This window comes from Microcaecilia unicolor, chromosome 8, assembly GCF_901765095.1.
Source record: "Microcaecilia unicolor chromosome 8, aMicUni1.1, whole genome shotgun sequence".
In the NCBI taxonomy this organism is placed as follows: domain Eukaryota; kingdom Metazoa; phylum Chordata; class Amphibia; order Gymnophiona; family Siphonopidae; genus Microcaecilia; species Microcaecilia unicolor.
The window spans coordinates 93,738,829-93,759,418 of record NC_044038.1 but is presented as its reverse complement, the minus strand read 5'-3'; the positions used below and the strand labels follow the sequence as shown (position 1 = coordinate 93,759,418).

At 46.5% G+C, this 20,590-nt stretch overlaps 1 protein-coding gene across 1 annotated transcript in view; it reads right to left on the bottom strand.

The window, feature by feature from the left end:
- ARHGAP33 (Rho GTPase activating protein 33) overlaps nt 1-20,590 on the bottom strand; it is a 513,356-nt gene that overhangs the window by 465,498 nt on the left and 27,268 nt on the right. The window lies entirely within an intron of this gene.

Sequence of the window (20,590 nt, the reverse complement as noted above, 5' to 3'; positions counted from 1 at the left end):
TAAATGATTTTCACGCTTAAAAAAAGGTATAGCAGAGTGTAACCTGTTGTGGAAGTGAAAGAAGTTTTGGAAAGTAAATGAGGCATCTATGGAGATGACAGTGTTAAAAATCATATGCCTTAAGTTAGAAAAATAACATTATTTGAAAAGAAGCCTGTTATAACTGCAGTGCTGGTAATTGCAGATAGGCATTTTTGTTTCAAGGACACAGATGTTCCTCCAGAGGAAAAAAAAAAAACAGAGAATCTCCACTTGTTGTTCCAGAGCAGGACAAATTTTCATTGATAAGTTGTTTGCTGGGAAATTGTGTTTAAACTTGGGAAAAGTAGATTTAGAGTTCAATAGGTTATCTCAGTGTCTATTTTTAAGTTACTCTACTTATTTTAGAAAAGGCAGTTTAAGGAATTTAGGGTTTTCTTTGTTTGTTTAGCATTTAAAGCCTCTATTATAGTTTTGTAGGTTAGCAGTTAAGGGACTATTCTAGAGTTTACCATAGCATCATTAAAGAGCAGAGCTGACAGTCACAGGAAACCCCAGTATAGAATTTTAACTTTGGTTTTGCTACACAGCTTAGCCAGTTCAAATGAGGAATACAGAGCTGATAGTCACAGGAAACCAATTCCCACCCACCCCTAGCACAACTCTTCATTTATAGTCGGTTATTCTAATTAGGATAAAAACAGAGGAGTCCTCTTAGAGTTTTAATTACATTTCATTACTTTCTAAGAAGAAAACACTAAATAAATCATAGCATACCATATAAGCTAAAGGCTTTTTTATATTAGACTAACTTCCTTAGTACCTTAGCAAGTTTTAAATTAATGAAAAACTCAGTATTACTAAGATAGAGATAGCAGTCCAGCAGCAAGAGGGGTGCTATCCAGTCTTTTGCATTGAGTGTCACATGTATGATTATTCCCAGTTGGTGAGAGGTTATATGTGTGTGCCTGATGCAAAGAGCCACTAGCTCTCAGAGAACGTGTCCATTCTCTTGAGGCTAGAGCAGCAGACTTGGAGCTGAGGGAGGCAGAGAGGTACATAGAGGAGATCTACAGGGACATTGTAGAGAAGTCCAACCTCCAGTCTGGCAGCCCCTGTACTGCTTTGGAGAAGGGAGGTTTCACAAAAGGACAGCATCACCCTGGTGAAGTAGGAAGTAATCCTATAGCCAGGACCTGCCCACCAGGGGATGCGCTATCCACTCACACTGAAGATATGTCTCCAAGAACTTCTGCCCAGGAAGGAAGGGTTAGGACAGCTGTTGTAGTTGGTGATTTGATCATTAGGCATGTAGATAGCTGGGTGGCTGGTGGATGTGAGGATCGCCTGGTCACTTGCCTGCCTGGTGCAAAAGTGGCGGGCCTCATCCTATATGCTCCTTTTAAAAGGAGAGTGCCAGACGTGAGGGGAAGACAGAGCAGGGCAGGTAATGCAGCGGCGCCAGAGACCGGCACTGGACAATGCTTCAGCTGGTGGGGGTTGGGGACTCCCACAGCAAAACCAGGGGCCCAGAGGAAATTTGGGGGGGGGGCCATGCCCCCATAGTCTCATGTAGCTACGCCACTGGTGCACACACATTTCTGTTTTGTACTTTTTTTGTTTGTGTGTATATCTCTATTTTGTTTGAGTGTGTGTCTGTGTATATGTCTGGGTCAGTAGGTCTGTGCATGTTTGTATGTATGAACACGTGCATCTATACATACATGGGTGTGTTTGTGTGTATATGTTTCTATCTGTGTTGGTTCTCTGTATGCCTCTGATCAGAGGAGAACACAGCTATTTGAAAGGTGCAATGTTGTAACTGCTATATTACAGGGAATCATTGTTTGTATGAAGAGCTGTAGCTAGCTATGTGTGGCTGGTGTAGCCACATAGGGTGGAAAAGAAGCTGGGGCAGCATCAAAATTGTGTCCCGTTCATTGACTTCCCTTGCTGGTATGGTGGGAGTGGCGTGTGGGAGTGTGCCACACAGGGTGCATTTCTGTCTTGCTAGGCTCCTGCTTGTATGCTGCAGCTGTTGGAACTGCTTCTCATACAAAAATGCACTAGGGCATGTTTGGAGAGGGGGCTTTGTTTTTCCTCCCCCACAAACCACTTGCAGAAACTTAACATGTACAACACAAGAACTTCCTGTGACTTGAGCAGCCTTCCAGTGCTCCATGCCTACTGCTTTCCTATTGGCTGAATCCTATCCAAAGTTTCAGCAGCTGGTTGGGTGGGGGGGGGGGGGGGGGGGGGTTGGAGGTACTGGACACATACAGATAGAGGTTTTAAACTCTGAAAAATATCCAGACACATTAACCATCCTACTAACTTCTGAATGTTGTTATTCCGGACATGAGCCCTTGAGCCCAGGCCGAGGCCTAGTATAGGATTTTGGCCAAGGCCTAGGGTGGACTGAGCAGGCCCTACGCACCACCCCAGCCACCAAACCCCGCACACTCACAACAGCCAACAGGCACCAGCAGAAAGTGGGAGATAGAGCATTCAGGCGGGCTTCACGGCCACTCGGGAACCCACTCACGCAGAGACCAAGCAAGCGGGCCTCACGGCCGACCGGGAACCGAGTCACACTCTGGGAAGGGAGAAAGAACAACAAGGTTCCACATGGAACTGAGCCACAAGCAGCGCACATAGTGCAGAGTAGAGTCACAAAGGAAAGGGTGAGCGGCAGAAGCCTCTAAAGGAATACAAGGCTGTGCCACAGGCAAACAAGAATACAGGGCTTATACAACACAGCACTCAAGGAAAAAGGAAACCAACTATAGGAATACACTGTAGGCCAGTGATGGCGAACCTATGGCACGCAGAGGCCTCTCTGTTGGCATGCGCGCCATCGCCTCAGCCAGTTCCAGTCGCCCCGCACTCCGAGCACCAGGGCTCACCTCCGAATAAAAGTCATACCTGGTCGGGGTTAAGGCGGCGTCGGCAGCAGCAGCAGTAGTGAAAAGCGTGCTGACTTGGTGCGCTTTCAGCCTTCCCTTCTGTCTCTCAAGCTCTGGTCCCGCCCTCATTTCCTATTTCCGCAAGGGCAGGACCACAGAGCTTGAGAGACAGAATGGAAGGCTGAAGGCGCGCCGAGTCAGCACGCTTTTCACTGCTGCTGCTGCCGCCGCCTTAACCCCGACCAGGTATGACTTTTAAATTTCGGAGGGGGGCCCTGGTACTCGGATGGAGGGAGGGTGGGCTGCTCTGGAAAAGCTTTTGTCTTTGACGCCATTGGTTTTCCTTGTCAGAGCAGCCTCCATGTAGGGTTGCTGGTGTGTTTTCACTATGACAGCACTGCAGGATTAAATAAAACACCGTTCCGTTTGTGGGGCACAAAGATTGGATATCACAGTAGTAGGAAAATGCTGATAGGAGAGAGTCATTGAATGAGCAGCATTCTGGTTCCTCCCACGACAACCCTGGAACTGGGAGGGAGAGGGGAGGGGGGATCCTGGCCCTGGAACTGGGAGGGAGAGGACCCTGTGGAACTGGGAGGGAGGGGGAGCCTGGAACTCAGGGGGAGGTGGAGGGGGGATGAGGGGGAAGAGGGAGAGGGAGGGGACGAGGGAGGGGGGACAAGAGGGAGGGGGACGAGAGGGGGAATGGCACTTTGCGATAAATAATTAGATTTTGGGTTGCTGTTTGGGCACTCGGTCTCTGAAAGGTTCGCCATCACTGCTCTAGGCTGAACCATTCAGCACACAAGGGAACTAGGCTGTACCTACAGCATACAATAATACAGGGAGCCCCATCAGCCCACAAGGGAACTAGGCTGTACCTAAGGAATACACACTAGGCTGAACCATTCAGCACACAAGGGAACTAGGCTGTACCTACAGCATACAACGTTACAGGGAGCCCCCACAAGGGAATACACTAGGCTGACTATCCAGCTTATAATCGAACGAGAAAAACGCCCAAGTTCCGACCTAAATCGGGAGATGGGCGTTTATCTCACAAAAACGAATAACGCGGTATAATCAAAAGCTGAATTTGGGACGCTTTCAACTGCACTCCGTCGCGGATGCGGACAAAGTGGACGGGGGCGTGTCGAAGGCGTGTCGAAGGCGGAACTGGGGCGTGGTTATCACCCGAACAGAAATGGGCGCCCTTCGCCGATAATGGATGCGTTTGTAGCTAGAATTTAGGGCACTTTTCCTGGACCCTGTTTTTTCACGAATAAGGCCCCAAAAAGTGCCCTAAATGACCAGATTACCCCCAGAGGGAATCGGGGATGACCTCCCCTGACTCCCCCAGTGGTCACTAACCCCCTCCCACCACAAAAAAATGATGTTTCACAACTTTTTATTTTCACCCTCAAATGTCATACCCTCCTCCCAGGCAGCAGTATGCAGGTCCCTGGAGCAGTTGTTAGGGGGTGCAGTGGACGTCAGGCAGGTGGACCCAGGCCCATCCCCCCTACCTGTTACAATTGTGCTGCTTAATGCTTATTAGTCGTCCAACCCCCCCAAACCCACTGTACCCACATGTAGGTGCCCCCCTTCACCCCTTAGGGCTATAGTAATGGTGTAGACTTGTGGGCAGTGGGTTTTGAGGGGGATTTGGGGGGCTCAACACACAATGGAAGGGTGCTATGCACCTGGGAGCTCTTTTACCTGTTTTTTTGTTTTTGTAAAAGTGCCCCCTAGGGTGCCCGGTTGGTGTCCTGGCATGTGAGGGGGACCAGTGCACTATGAATCCTGGCCCCTCCCACGAACAAATGCCTTGGATTTATTCGTTTTTGAGCTGGGCACTTTCCTTTTCCATTATCGCTGAAAAGCAAAAACGCCCAGCTCACACACTGGCGAATAAAACATGGGCGTCTATTTTTTATCGATAATACGGTTCGGTCCGCCCCTTCACGGACCCGTTCTCGGAGATTAACGCCCATGGAGATAGGCGTTTCTGTTCCATTATGCCCCTCTATACAGCATACAAAGGGAAAGGGAGAACTACCTGAGGAATACACAAAGCTGGCCCCACAACCCCCAAGGGCAAAAGGGAACTGCTAAAGGGAAAAAACAGGGCAGAGCTACTCAGAAGACAAAGATAAAGGGGAGATTAAGCAAACAGAGGAAGCTGCCTTGACACACACAGACCTGAAAAGGAATGCTGCTCCCCAAACACAGGAGACAGCTACAGCAAACAAAGAGAACTAAAACAAACAAACAAGAGCAAGATACAAGGACAGGGGGAGGCAGAATCACAGGGAGCAGAGCAGAAGCTCAGCACAACAAAGGGGAGAGAAAGTTAAACAAACAAACTGAAACGACTTAAGGCACAAGCTTACCTCAGACAGTACTACGTTAGAGCAGGAGAAAGCAAACCAGGTGCAGGGAGTGAGGCAATCAGGCTCATGCTGGGAATACCCAGCACACATATACACACACACACACACACAAACAGAGTAAGCAAGCATGAGGAGAAAGGCTAAACTCCAACGTGACCGCAAGCGCCCAAGCACAGGCTGGCTCCAGCAAAGCAATCAGAACAATCAACACCAAAGCAATGATTGCAGGAGAAAGGCAGGCTTAAATGCATCAGGCTTCTGACGTCTGCTGGCTTAGCCCCTGACAGGCCAATCAGGAGTGAGTCCCAAACATTCCCCTGCCTATCCAGCAGAATCATAACAAATATAAACTGTTCAATCCTGAAAAAGCCAGACAATTACCAGCCCTGAAATTCTTCACAGTATATATATGTTGAAAATGAATAGCTTTAATGTATGTGTATATTTAGTAAGTTTTAAGTATTGGTTTTAGGGCTGTGATTTTAGGTGAACCCCTTAGATCACACATTTGTTTGTAAAGTGGTACAGAATTTTAAAAAGATAAAGAAAGATTCCTGAGCTAACAGCCTGTGAAAGAACAGGTTCCTGTATTTTTTTTTTCTTTTTGAACCACACAATTAAGGATATTTTTTTGTTCCTTTTTAAACCATGGCCTGACTGTGTTTGTAAAGGTTCCTTGCTGTCCTCCTTTTTCTGGAGCCATATGGTAACTCTAGACTTCTCACTCTACACGCACACTAATCATATCTTCTTGCAAACAGATGCATACCTACTACTCTGCCAGAGTTAAAGGGAGTAGCCCTGCTCTAGAGAGGGATTGGAAGAATTATAGTTGATTCGACCAGGCAAGATTTGATGTTTACAGTGTGTACTGCTGTGGTTTGGCAGATCCAGGCCCTCATAAGCCTAAATGGAAAGATAACTCCAGACCCTGGTGGAGAGGCAACAGCAGCAGCAGCAGCACATTGTGCAGGCACAATGCGAGCAACAGCAAGCTTTCCAGAAATTACCAGAGCTGCAACAGAGCTCCCTGGCTCAAGTGTCTTAAGCTGTACAATGCGCACATCTTAGGCAACCTCTCTAGACCTGGTTTTACCAAAAAATGACTCCTAAAGATGAACTACATTATTTCTTAATGAAGTTTGAAAGGATTGCTCGAACAGTCAGATGGTCAGAGACAACATGGACTACTTACTTAGGCAACCTGTTAACCGGTAGTAGCCAAGCTGCTTTCCAGGATGCTAACCCGGACAAGGAGCCTCCTATGCAGGAGTCAGTCGCCATCTTGGAGAAGAAGTGTATCAACAGCAGTTTAGAAAAGGGGTCCTCCACTCAAAAAAGAGTTCCCATAGTTTCTTTTACAGACTCAAGGATGTTGTCTAGAAATGGCTGCAACCCAAAGGGAAGTCTGGAGTGGAAAACCCAAGATTATTCTCTTGAATCAGTTCCTAGAAGAGTTGACTCCACCCGTGACACAGTGGGTACAATGGCATCCTAAGCTGACACTGAGTAGAGCTCTTGAGGTAGCCAAAGGTTTCCATCAGGCTCAATCCATGTCTGAAAGTTTCATACTGATAGAAAAGAAGCTGCCCCTGAGTTGTAAGGGGAAGAATGAATGAACAACACTTCACCTGCTGAGGATCCAGTCTCCAATGGCATTCTGAGCCTGAGAGCCAGAACCTCCTACTTGCTTCAACTGTCAATAAAGGGGACACACTGCCAGAGACTGCCCAGTGATGAAAGTGGATGCTTTGGATATTAATCTAATGGTACCACATACGTGCAACTATGTGGAGGTTTCCCATTTGGAGATGGAGAAATTAGATCTTACTAGCTGCTAATTTTATTTCCTATAGTTCCTCCAAACCAGTTCAGACAAATCATTAACCCTCCACTGCCTCAGGTACAAAATTAGATTGTGAGCCCTCCAGGGACACAGAAAATACCCAGTGTACCTGAATGTAACTCATCTTGAGCTGCTTCTGAAAAAGGTGTGAGCAAAATCCAAATAAGTAATAAGTGCATAACCCACTTTCTCATGGTGTCTTTCCGGAGAATATGGAATAAAAACATTTCTGCCAACTCATATCTGTATTGTGCCCCCTCTTTTGCTTATAGTTTTTTTTAAATAATAGGAACTTTGAAGGCCCAAAAAGACAAGTCAACCAACAACCAAACAGAGAAACTGCATATTGCTCTGATTTCTCCTTTTTCTTTTGAATGCTGCTGCTTCTATGGAAGTGCCATACAAAGAACTCCATGGTGAGCTCTAAACTAATCTAGAGGAACTAAAGAGGAGTAGCCTAGTGGTTAGAGCACTTGTCTTGCAATCCAGAAGTGGCTGGTTCAAATCCCACTGCTGCTCCTTGTGATCTGGGCAAGTCACTTAACCTTCCATTGCCTCAGGTACAAACTTAGATTGTGAGCCCTCCTGGGACAGAGAAATATCCAAAGTACCTGATTGTAACTCACCTTGAGCTACTACTGAAAAGGTGTGCGCAAAATTCTAAATAAATAAAGGAAAGAAAATTTGCAGGTAAGATCTAATTTCTCCTTCCTATCATTCCTCCAGACTAGCTCAGATGAGCAGGAAGCTATCAAAGAAGTAAGTTTATGACAGTAGGACCCAAAATAGGCATCCTGCTGTGCAGTGGCGTACCCTAGGGTTGTTGACACCCGGGGTTGGTCATTTTTTTAACACCCCCCTCCAAAATCCAGTACTAGGGCATACCGAGAATACAAAACACTCAGGACCTATAGAGCAATTCTACCATACTATAAGCAGTCATTTCTATGAGTCACACAAGGAAAAGGAAAGCATCTTAAACAGTACAGTGAGCACTAGAACATCAATTCACCTATCTATATAAATAAATCCCACCTTGAACGTTCTGAAGCTCCCTCCAACTGTGGCAGTGAAGTCCTGAACTGCTGTAGTCCTCCTGGCTATTCGGACTACTCACCACCGCCCTCAGCCACGCCCCATCTGCGACCTACGCCACGCCCCAACTGGACATAAAAAGCACCATGAACGTTCTGAACCACACTTTGAGGCTTCAAAAGTTCGTATGTTCGAAGCTCTGTAACCACTTTTAACCACAGTACATCTGTGCGCCGCCATGATCTGAAACGAGCGTCACAGCTGCAACACACACGGATGAGCGTCACACCAATAGGAATACAACAAGGGAGGAGCGTCTGAGGCGAAGGCGTCAGTCGCCGTTGCCACGCAACGGAATGCAATCACGCGTCATGCACCTATGAAACAAAAGAAGGGGCGGACCTACGGCTCACTCAATACGGCGCCTCCATCGTTCCCATGCACCTATCAAGAACTCAAAGAAAAGGAAGGAGCTCTGAAGCCTCGAAAAAACACAGTCTCTGGGCCCCACCCTCGCGTCAAACGTTATGACGTTGAGGGCGGAGGCGGAGCAATTCACCGCCCTCGCGTCAAACGTTATGACGTTGAGGGCGGAGCAATTCACCAACATCGACGACGGGTGGGGGGGGCCACAGGAAAAACAACTCATACAACGCACCTCGTTCAGAACCATCTCAGACTGCCAGGTCCTGCAGCCGCTCAGCCTCTCTCCTTACATCACTGCCCCTGGAGAAAACCCCGGAGAAGCACAGCCACGACGTCAAAGGGGAGAGGAGGAGCAGCTGCACAGACGACCAATGTGAGATGACTAAAACAAGTTCCCTAACACTCAAAAAAACTAGCGCTTCCATGCTGATGCAGCAAAGGTGTCAAAGGGTATGTCCTCAAGAACAAGACGCTGAGACCGCCTGTCAGCCTCATCTCCTTTTCATGAAACTCAGGATTACTACGAAAAGGTGAAAAATGCAGCCTGAACACTGACAACATCGCAAAACAATACACTTAATTCATCTGTTAGCAACTGCACGAAAATGTCCTCAGACATCATTAATCTGCCTTCTGGCACGAGCCACCAATTAAAAAAATACACTAAACAGTAGCTACGATCGGGCTAGGAGAGAGGCAAGTCTTTTTCATTGTTGTTGCTGCTGCTTTTCAACCACTCAATCGAGGCGACAGGCTCGGTGATGGTGTCAGCAGACAGGCTGTCCCGCGACCACAGATAACGATCAACAGCAGCACACATCACAGAAGGCAGGTCAGATAAGTTTCTCACAAGGAGTTGATGCCTGGCTGCACCTCAGTAACATCACATGTGGCACACAGAACAAGGACAGTGGCAGACTCCCTCAAATACAACCCCCCCCCCTCCCACAGCTGCCTCTCACTGCATCTCTAACATCCAAACTAACCTCTCTCTCACTCTCTCTACAACATACACACACAAGGGACAGGGAGGAGATGAGAGGGGAGGGAAAAAAAACATCAGTACACACTCCCTTTCACTATCTCACTATCTCCCTCTCTCTTAACTGCCTATAATTGAGAAATGGCTCAAATGGTTGTGTTCTGCTATGGAACATTTTGCTGCTGTCTTCCCATTTTGAACCCTAGCCTTGCACACTCTCTTTCACAGACACACATACATATACACACTCTCACTCTCTCACTTCAATCACTCTCACAGTCTCTCTTTCACACAGACACACACACACTTTCACTGTCTCTCTCTTCAACACACTCACTCTCACACACACATACACTTTCTTTGACTCTCTCTCTCTCTCTCTCTCACACACACACACACATATACACATTCTCACTACACTTGAGAAATAAAAACAAAATAAACCGTTGTATTCAGACACACACACACAAGGGACACGGAGGAGATGAGAGGGGAGGAAAAAAACACCACATGCACACTCTTTCTCACTCTCTCTCACTCTCAACTGCCTATAAGGAGCAACTGACCCTCCACTGTCACAGGGACTACTAGCATCTCTCTCTCTCACACTCACACACACACACACACACGGGACACGGAGGGGATGGAAGACAAAAATGAATCATTGGGTATGGAGGGGACGGCAGGGGAGATAAGGTAACAACTGGCTCAAATGGTTGTGCTCTGCTATGCAAACTTTTGCTGCTGTCTCTCCATTTTGACACTAGCCTCGCACATTCTCTTTCACACAGACACGCGCACACACACACACACATATTCACACTCTCTCACACAGACACACACACACACACACTTTCTCTGTCTCATACATACACAGACACAAATACATGCACACACTTTCACTGTCTCTGTCTTCCACATACTCACTCTCACACGGCTGGAGTGGGGGCAGGGGAGCGAGGAGAATCGCTGGGTGGCTACAGGGGGGAAAGGGGACAGAGGAGAATCGCTGGGTGCCTGGAAGGGGAGCAGGGGAGACAGAACAATCGCTGAGTGGCTGGAAAGGCGGGCAGGGGACACAGGAGACAGTCTCACTCTCTCTCTCTCTCACACACACACACACACACACTCACACATTCATTCTATCTCTCTCTCTCACACACACACAGTCACTGTCAAACACACTCTATCAAACATACACACTCCGAGGAAAACCTTGCTAGAGCCCGTTTCATTTCTGTCAGAAACGGGCCTTTTTTACTAGTTGTAAAATAAAACAGACAGAATAGTACAGATCGTCAATCCTGCACAGTCAATGTCAACAGAAAGCCATGCCTTTTCACAAATACAGATATACCCTAATCCACTATAGAATGAGTAATCATAAACTTTCTATTTAGACAAAAATTAAACTGAACCCCCAAGATGCCAGATTCTGCATACAATGCAACACAACAGAAACAGAAAATGTCCCTAGTACTGTGCAAAATATAAAGACAGCAGATGTAAATTTGAAAAAACTAACAAATACCAATCACCACTTTACAAATTAACTAATAGAAATAAAACAAATATAGAAAATAAAATAATACCATTTTATTGGACTAATACATTTAGCTTTCAGAGGCCAAACCTCTTTCCTCAGGTCAATACAGTATAGTGCTGTTACAGTATCCTATCCTGACCTGAGGAAGGGGGTTTTGTTCTCCGAAAGTTAGTCAAAATGTATTAAAATTAGTCCAATAAAAAGATTACCTTATTTACATGTTCTATTATAAACATTTATTAACACAGCTACAATACTACTTTATCCTAAAGCAAAAAAATGAAAATATATATTTTATTTACAGTTTGTTGACTCTTTTTTCTGCTTTCCTCATCTTCTTTTCACTGTCTTCCTTCCATCCAGCAACTGTCTTCGTTCTTTTTCTGCCATCCAGTGTCTGCCCTCTCTGCTGTCCCCTCCATCCAATGTCTGCCCTCTCTCCCTGCCCCTTCCATGCACATCTGCCCTCTATCTCTGCCCCTTCCATCCACCATCTGCACGTCTGCCCTCTCTCTCTCCCCCTTCCATTCATTGTCTGCCCTTTCTAGCCCTTCCATCCACTCTCTGCCCTTTCTCTCTGCCCCTTCAATCCACCATTTGCCCTCACTCTCCCTTCCATCCAGGATCTGTCCCCTCTCTCTCTGCCCCTTTTTTTCAGCTCCCAGTTCCAGCCCCCTTATCCCACCTGCCCCTAGTTCTAGCCCCAGCCCACATGTCCCCCCTTTTCAGCCCCCAGTTTGAGCTCCACTATCCCACCAGTCTGCAGTTTCAGCCCCAGCCCCTTTTCTCCCACCAGTCCCGAGCTTCAGCCCCCAGCCACTTCTCCCTGTCCCCTTTTCAGCCCCCAGTCCCCACAGTTTCAGCCCCTGCCCCTTTTCAGCCCCCAGCTCTAGCCCCCTTATCCACCTACCCTCCTTTTCAGCCCCTTGTTCCAGCCCCCTTCAACCATATGCCTTGCATTAGGGCCCCCCCTTTTCAGTCCCAGACCCATTCCACCTGCCCAAGGCATGCCCCATTTTCCGACCAGCCCCAGGCATGGCCCCCATTTTTCCTCATGGCCCCTTCTCAGACCCAGTTCCAGCCCCCCTTCTCCCATCTGAGCAACCCCCATCCCCACCCCAGTCCCCTTCTCCATCTGAGACCCCCTCCCCTCCCCAGTCCCCTTCTACCATCTGAAGACCCCCTCCTCACCCCACCCCTCCCCTTGGTCCCCATCTGAGACCCCCTCCCCTCCCCTCCCCACGTCCCCCTCCCCCAACCCAGTCCCTTCTCCCATCTGAGACCCCCCTCCCCCACCCCACCCCACCCGTCCCTTCTGAGCACTCCCTTCACCAGTCCCCCTTCTCCATCTGGCACCCCCCCTCCACCCCAGTCCCCTTCTCCACATCTGAGAACCCCCTCCCCACCCCCAATCCCTTCTCACCATCGAGACCCCCTCCCCTGACCTGCCTACCAACTCCATCGAAGACGCACAGCCCTCTTCTCCTGCCACCACCCTGCCTTTAACAAAAAAATCTGTGAAGCGGCATTGCAGGCAGCATCTGCCCTGCGTGAAAAGAAGCAAATCGCCTCGTCATCATCGGGCCTTCCCTCACTATGTCCCGCCCTCACGGAAATAGGAAGTTACCTCAGAGGAGGGCGGGACACAGTGAGGAAAGGCCCGACGATGATGAGGCGATTTGCTTCTTTTACACACAGGGCAGACGCTGCCTGCGATGCCGCTTCACAGACTTTTTTTTTTAAGGCAGGGTGGTAGCAGGAAAAGAGGGCTGTCGTCTTTCAACGGAGCTGGTAGACAGGTGGGGACTGCAGCACCAGCGGCCTTTTGGGTGGGACCAGCAGGAGCAGAGCACCCCCCCACCCACTGACACCCGGGGCAGACCGCCCCCACCGCCCCGCCCTTGGTACGCCACTGCTGCTGTGCCTGAACATCCAAGCAATAGAGTCTAGCAAAAAGAATAGAGGGATGATCAAATAGCCATTCTACAAATGTCCAAAGGTGGCAACAGACTACTGTCCACCCAGGAGGCTACCTGCCCCCTGGTAGAGTGAGCCTTAAACATCTGTGGAACCTGATGCCCATTCAGAATATAAGCCAACACAATGACTTCCTTCAACCACCTTGAATGGATGCTTTAGAAACCACTATCTATTCCTTGGGACTACCAAAAAGAACAAACAGCCAATATGACCTGTGAAACTCTCCATCTTTCAAAGATATTCCTGCAGTCCTGTTTGAACATCCAGTTGATAAAGACACTTCTGTTCCACGTCACCATTGGAATCTTCTAAGACTGGGAAGACCACCACCTGGTTCACACAGAAAGGGGATACCACCTTAGGAAGGAAGGAAGGAAGACAATTACCAATCCTGAAATTCTTCACAGTAAGACTCTTCAGTTTGGAGAAAAGACGGCTGAGGGGAGATATGATAGAGGTATATAAAATAATGAGTGGAATGGAAAGGGTAAATGTGAATCGCTGTTTACTCTTTCCAAAAATACCAGGACTAGGGGGCATGCAATGAAGCTACAAAGTAGCAAATTTAAAACAAATTGGAGAAAATATTTCTTCACTCAACGTGTAATTAAATTCTTGAATTTGTTGCCAGAGAATGTGGTAAAAGCAGTTAGCTTTGCGGGGTTTAAAAACATTTGGCTAGCTTCCTAAAAGAAAAGTCCATAAGCCTTTATTAAAATGAACTTGGGAAAATCCACTGCTTATTTGTAGGAAGGAGGATAACCAGTGGGACACTGTCATACCGGTGTAGGGTGGACCGGATTGGGGGAGGAGTAGCACTGTATGTTAACGAGAGCCTTGGGTCAAATGGATTGGAAATTCTGCGAGAAACGAAAGATCTCTTGGAATCATTGTGGATCGAGATTCCAAGTGTTAAGGGGAAAAGGACGGTTATAGGGGTGTACTATCGACTGCCCAACTAGGATGAGCAGATGGACGCAGTCATGTTAAAGGAAATTAGTGAGGCAAATAAAATAGGCAACACAATAATAATGGGTGATTTTAATTACCCCTGTAAATCTTGGAATATGTAGAATATAATCTCCACTATCCTCAAAAATTCTACAGCTGTTGAAGTGTTCAAAGGTGAATATGGACTCTCAACCATGAAAGATCATGGAGAAAAAAGACCTCAGTATAACCGGACACTCCTCTTTTTAAAGGACACATCTTTTAGTTAGAGAGGGGACCTCATTAATCATAAGTCTTAAAAAACTCCACCTGAATTATTTTCATGCTGCATATGCCATAGCACCCTTTCAAACACTCATAGGTAAAGACACTAATGCTGAATACAATGTAACGAAAAAACGTTACTTATCTTGGTTGGTGAAACAAACGTGAAAATCTTTCATGAATTAATGCAGCTTCTTAATCCACTTCTGCATATCTTCAACTCCCGACAGGGAAGCCCTGTTTCGCCACTAAATGGCTGCGTCAGGGGAATCTTTTTCTTAAATACCTCCAAGTAACTAGCTCGCCCTCGTGTGCTTCCTCTGGCATCAAAACTGAAATGGCGGCCCATGAAATGGGTGATTTTAATTACCCCCATATAGACTGGGTTAATGTAACATCAGGGCACGCTAGGGAGGTAAACTTCCTTGATGAAATAAAGGACAGCTTTATGGAGCAGCTGGTACAGGAGCCGACAAGAGAAGGAAAAGTTCTAGACTTAGTCATTTGTGGGCACATGATCTTGTAAGGGAGGTAACGGTCTGGGGGCCACTTGACAACAGTGATCATAACATGATCACCTTTGAAATTGCTTTCAAAAAGGTAAACATAGGAAGTCAAATATGTTAGCGTTTAACTTTAAAAAAAGAAGCTATGACAAAATGAGAAGAACGGTTTAAAAACTTAGAGGAGCGACTGAGAGGGTAAGAAACCTACAACAGGCGTGGATGCTGTTCAAAAACACTGCCCTGGAGGCCCAGGCCAAACATATTCCACATATCAGAAAAGGAGGACGGAAAACCAAACGACAAGCCGGCGTGGTTAAAAGTGAGGTAAAGGAGGCTACCGGAGCTAAAAGGAATCCTTCAGAAAATGGAAGAAGGAACGGAATGAATAAGGATCTGAGGAAGCTAGAAGAATGGTCTAAGGTTTGGCAATTAAAATTCAATGCGAAGAAATGCAAAGTGATGCACTTAAGGAATAGAAATCCACGGGAGACATATGTGTTAGGCGGGGAGAGTCTGATAGGTACGGACGGGGAGAGGGATCTTGGGGTGATAGTATCTGAGGATTTGAAGGCGACGAAAGTGTGACAAGGCTGTGGCCGTAGCTAGAAGGTTGTTAGGCTGTATAGAGAGAGGTGTGACCAGCAGAAGAAAGGGGGTGTTAATGCCCCTGTATAAGTTGTTGGTGAGGCCCACCTGGTAGTATTGTGTTCAGTTTTGGAGGCCGTATCTTGCTAAGGATGTAAAAGAATTGAAGCGGTTGCAAAGAAAGCTACGGGAATGGTATGGGAATTGCGTTACAAGATGTATGAGGAGAGACTTGCTGAACTAAACATGTATAATCTGGAGGAAAGGAGAAACAGGGGTGATATGATACAGACGTTCAAATATTTGAAAGGTATTAATCCGCAAACGAAACTTTTCCGGAGATGCGAAGGAGGTAGAACGACGAGGACATGAAATGAGATTGAAGGGGGGCAGACTCAAGAAAAATGTCAGGAAGTATTTTTTCACGGAGAGAGTAGTGGATGCTTGGAATGCCCTCCCGCAGGAGGTGGTGGAAATGAAAACGGTAACAGAATTCAAACATGCGTGGGATAAGCATAAAGGAATCCTGTGCCGAAGGAATGGATCCTCAGGAGCTTAGTCGAGATCGGGAGGCGGGGCTGGTGGTTGGGATGGCGGGGATAGTGCTGGGCAGACTTATACGGTCTGTGCCAGAGCCAGTGGTGGGAGGCAGGACTGGTGGTTGGGAGGCAGGGATAGTGCTGGGCAGACTTATACGGTCTGTGTCAGAGCCGGTGGTGGGAGGCGGGGCTGGCGGTTGGGAGGCGGGGGATAGTGCTGGGCAGACTTATACGGTCTGTGCCAGAGCTGGTGGTGGGAGGCGGGCTGCTGGTTGGGAGGCGGGAGGGGATAGTGCTGGGCAGACTTATACGGTCTGTGCCCTGAAGAGCACAGGTAAAATCAAGTAGGGTATACACAAAAAGTAGCACATATGAGTGATCTTGTTGGGCGACTGGATGGACCATGCAGGTCTTTTTCTTGCCGTCATCTACTATGTTACTATGTTACATAACTACGTCATGCAAGGTTCAGCGTTGGGAGGTCACGGCCCGGAGGAAGGGATCTAGGTATCGTTCCGTTGATGATACGTTGAAAACTTCTGCTCAATGTGCTGCTTGCGGCTAGGTAAGCAAATAGAATGTTGGGGTATCATTAGGAAAGGGATTGCACAAAACAAAATAAGGGATATTATTTGATTCTGCCGTTGTATCGCTCCATGGGGCGACGGCACATCGAGTATTGTGTTCAATTCCTGGTCGCCATACCTCAAAAAAAATATAGTGGATATTGGAAAAGGTACAGAGAAGGGCGACAAAGATGACTACAGGGATAATGGACGACTTCTCCTATGAGGAAAGGCGAATCAGGGAGTCCAATATAACAGTAACAGAGAGGGTTCACAGTACAAGAAAAAATGGTTTCCTGACATTGCTCCTAAATCGACCCCTCTGCCACCCTCAATTCCATTGTCTCTAGTTCTTCTGCTTCCTCGTCTCTGGAAAAGATGTGTTTGTATATTAATACTTTTACATATTTAAATGTCTGTATCATATCCCTCCTTTCCTCTAGAGCAGTGTTTTCCAAGTCCAGTCCTAGAGTACCCTTGCCAGTACGGTTTCAGGATTACGCCATGAACTTGATTTGCATACACTGCCTCCATTATATGCCAATCTCTTTCATGCAATTCATTGTGGGATATCCTGAAAACCGACTGGCAAGGGGTACTCCAGGACTGGACTAGGAACACTGCTCTAGAATATACATATTCAGTTCCTCAAGTCTCTTATCATACGTCTTTTGGTCCAACCCCATATTATTTTTGTCACTCTTCTTTGCAATGATTCAATCATTTTACGTCCTTAGTGAGATATGGCCTCAAAACTGAACATAATACTCCAAGTAGGGCCTCACCAAGGACTTGTACAAGGGCATCAGTATGTTTTCTTCTGCTGGTTATACCTCTTTTTATGCAGCCTAGCATCCTTCTGGCTATGGCCACTGTCTTGTCACATTGTTTTGCTATCTTGAGCTCCTCGGACACTATCATCCCGAGGTCCCTCTCCTGGGTTGTGCTTATCAGTCTCTCATCTCCAATCTGGTACATCTCCTTTGGATTTGTAAAGAACAAATCATCAGAAAACTTCAAACTGCCCAAAACAGACAGACTTATATTTGGAAAAACAAATACGAAAGTGCTAAGCCCCTAAGAGAAAACTTACATTGGCTTCCTCTGAAAGAATGTATAACTTTCAAAATATGTACTCTGGTGCATAAAATAATTCACGGTGATGCCCTGACCTACATGTAGACCTTATTGACCTGTCACCCAGGAATGCTAAAAGATCAGCACGCACATTCCTAAATCTTCACTTTCCCAGTTGTAAAGGTCTAAAATATAGATTAATACATGCATCTAGCTTTTCATACTTGAGTTCGCAAATGTGGAGCGCTGTACCACTTGACCTGAAAATAATTCACAACCTAATTAACTTCCGTAAGGCACTGAAGACATATCTCTTTAACACGACATACCATAACAACTCATAATTGGAACCGTAATTCACCATCATTTATTTAATAATCTGATTATTTTCTCCCTATATCGTATTGTCTAATTTTATTATGTAATCCATGTTCAATATATGATACCAATTGTATGTAATCCACGTTAAATATGTGTTACCTGACTGTTCATTATCATCCATGTTCTATAAGTATTACCAATTGTATCTGTATTCTGAAGTAGCATAAGTCATGACGGAAAATTGTAAGCCACATTGAGCCTGCAAATAGGTGGGAAAATGTGGGATACAAATGCAATAAATAAATAAATAAGCTTTGGAGATAGAGTGAGATAAACAAATATATATATTGTTTTAAATGATGAGAGGAAAGAGAAATGGTGCAAGCAGCTGCGGGAAAGCCTGGAGCTGCCACCCAAACAGCATGAGGAGAAGTAGCATAACAGACAGGAAGCCTGTGCCCACCTGCTGAAGAAGGCTGGAGGGAAGAAGCTGTGGGCTGCAGGGGAAAGAAGATGATTGCACAAGGTGGTGGAGGATAGAGTACATGATTACCCAAAAGAGCACTGGAGGATAAGATGCTTAGGTAAGTATACAAGGGAGGGAGGGAGGGAAATGGGACTTGATATACTGCCTTTCTGAGGTTTTTGCAACTATATTCAAAGCGGTTCACATATATTCAGGTACTTATTTGGGAGGTGGTGATAGGAGGAAAGGATGGTAGGTGATTATGAGTGGGGTGAGATGATGATGTACAGTAACCAGGAGAACACCGTGACTGGTGTCTCACAATACAAAAAAGTTTATGAACCCATACTGCAGTGCAGGAAGTCGGAAGATAACAATATTTGTATTGCCACCAAATGTTACTCATTCATTCAGTCCCCTACCTGCAGCTCTTAATCACACACCATCCATAGAACATAGACATTGCGACACATAAAGATCATATGGCCTATTCAGTCTGCCCATCCATACCAACTACTAAGCTCTACAATCCCTTCTTCTCCTTTAGAGATCTATGTGCTTGTTCCATGCTTTCTTGAATTCAGATACAGTCTTCATCACCACCACCTCAACCAGGCCATTCCACACAACTACTCTTCTTTAGATTACTCCTGAATCTGTCCCCTTTTACCTTCATCCTATGACCCCACATTCCAAGGGCTTCTATTCAGTTGAAAGAGACATGTCTCCTCTGCATTGTAGAGTGGAGGTATTTAACTGTCTCTATTATATGCCCCTCTGCTGCCTTTCTTCCAAAGTAAACATATTGCAATCTTAGGTCTGTCTACTCCATCCTGTTATATCCTTTTGAAGTGCAGGCTCCATAACTGCATACAGTGCTCCATTTCCTGTTGGCCAGTTTTCTCCCTATGTACCCATGCATCCTTCTGGCTTTTGCTATTATTTTTTTTACCTGTTTGCCACTTTAAGATCATCAAATATTATCAGGCCTGACGACAGGGTAGGTATGGGGGGTATCATGATCCTGGGGCCTATAGGTGTCAGGGGCCTGGCCCGGCGGGCACACCACGCCAGACTATAATTTTTTTAAATGTGAAATGTGCAGTGCAGGCCCGTCCTGAGACCAGAGCCTCGCTGGGGCCTTTTCGCCCCTGGTGTGCAATGCTGGGCCCTTATGTTATATGAATCCTGTACATGTACAGTGGTGGAAATAAGTATTTGATCCCTTGCTGATTTTGTAAGTTTGCCCCTGACAAAGACATGAGCAGCCCATAATTGAAGGGTAGGTTATTGGTAACAGTGAGAGATAGCACATCACAAATTAAATCCGGAAAATCACATTGTGGAAAGTAATGAATTATTTGCATTCTGCAGAGGGAAATAAGTATTTAATCCCTCTGGCAAACAAGACCTAATACTTGGTGGCAAAACCCTTGTTGGCAAGCACAGCGGTCAGACGTCTTCTGTAGTTGATGATGAGGTTGCACACATGTCAGGAGGAATTTTGGTACCACTCTGTGCAGATCATCTCTAAATCATAAGGAGTTCTGGCTGTCGCTGGCAACTCGCAGCTTCAGCTCCCCTCCATAAGTTTTCAATGGGATTAATGGTCTGGTGACTGGCTAGGCCACTCCATGACCTAATGTGCTTCTTCCTGAGCCACTCTTTGTTGCCTTGGCTGTATGTTTGGGGTCATTGTCGTGCTGGAAGACCCAGCCACGACCCATTTTTAAGGCCCTGGCGGAGGGAAGGAGGTTGTTTCACTCAGAATTGTACGGTACATGGCCCCATCCATTCTCCATTGATGCGGTGGAAGTAGTCCTGTGCCCTTAGCAGAGAAACCACCCCAAACATAACATTTCCACCTCCATGCTTGACAGTGGGGACGGTGTTCTTTGGGTCATAGGCAGCATTTCTCTTCCTCCAAACACGGCGAGTTGAGTTCATGCCAAAGAGCTCAATTTTTGTCTCATCTGACCACAGCCCCTTCTCCCAATCACTCTCGGCATCATCCAGGTGTTCACTGGCAAACTTCAGACGGGCCGTCACATGTGCCTTCCGGAGCAGGGGGACCTTGCGGGCACTGCAGGATTGCAATCCGTTATGTCGTAATGTGTTACCAATGGTTTTCGTGGTGACAGTGGTCCCAGCTGCCTTGAGATCATTGACAAGTTCCCCCCTTGTAGTTGTAGGCTGATTTCTAACCTTCCTCATGATCAAGG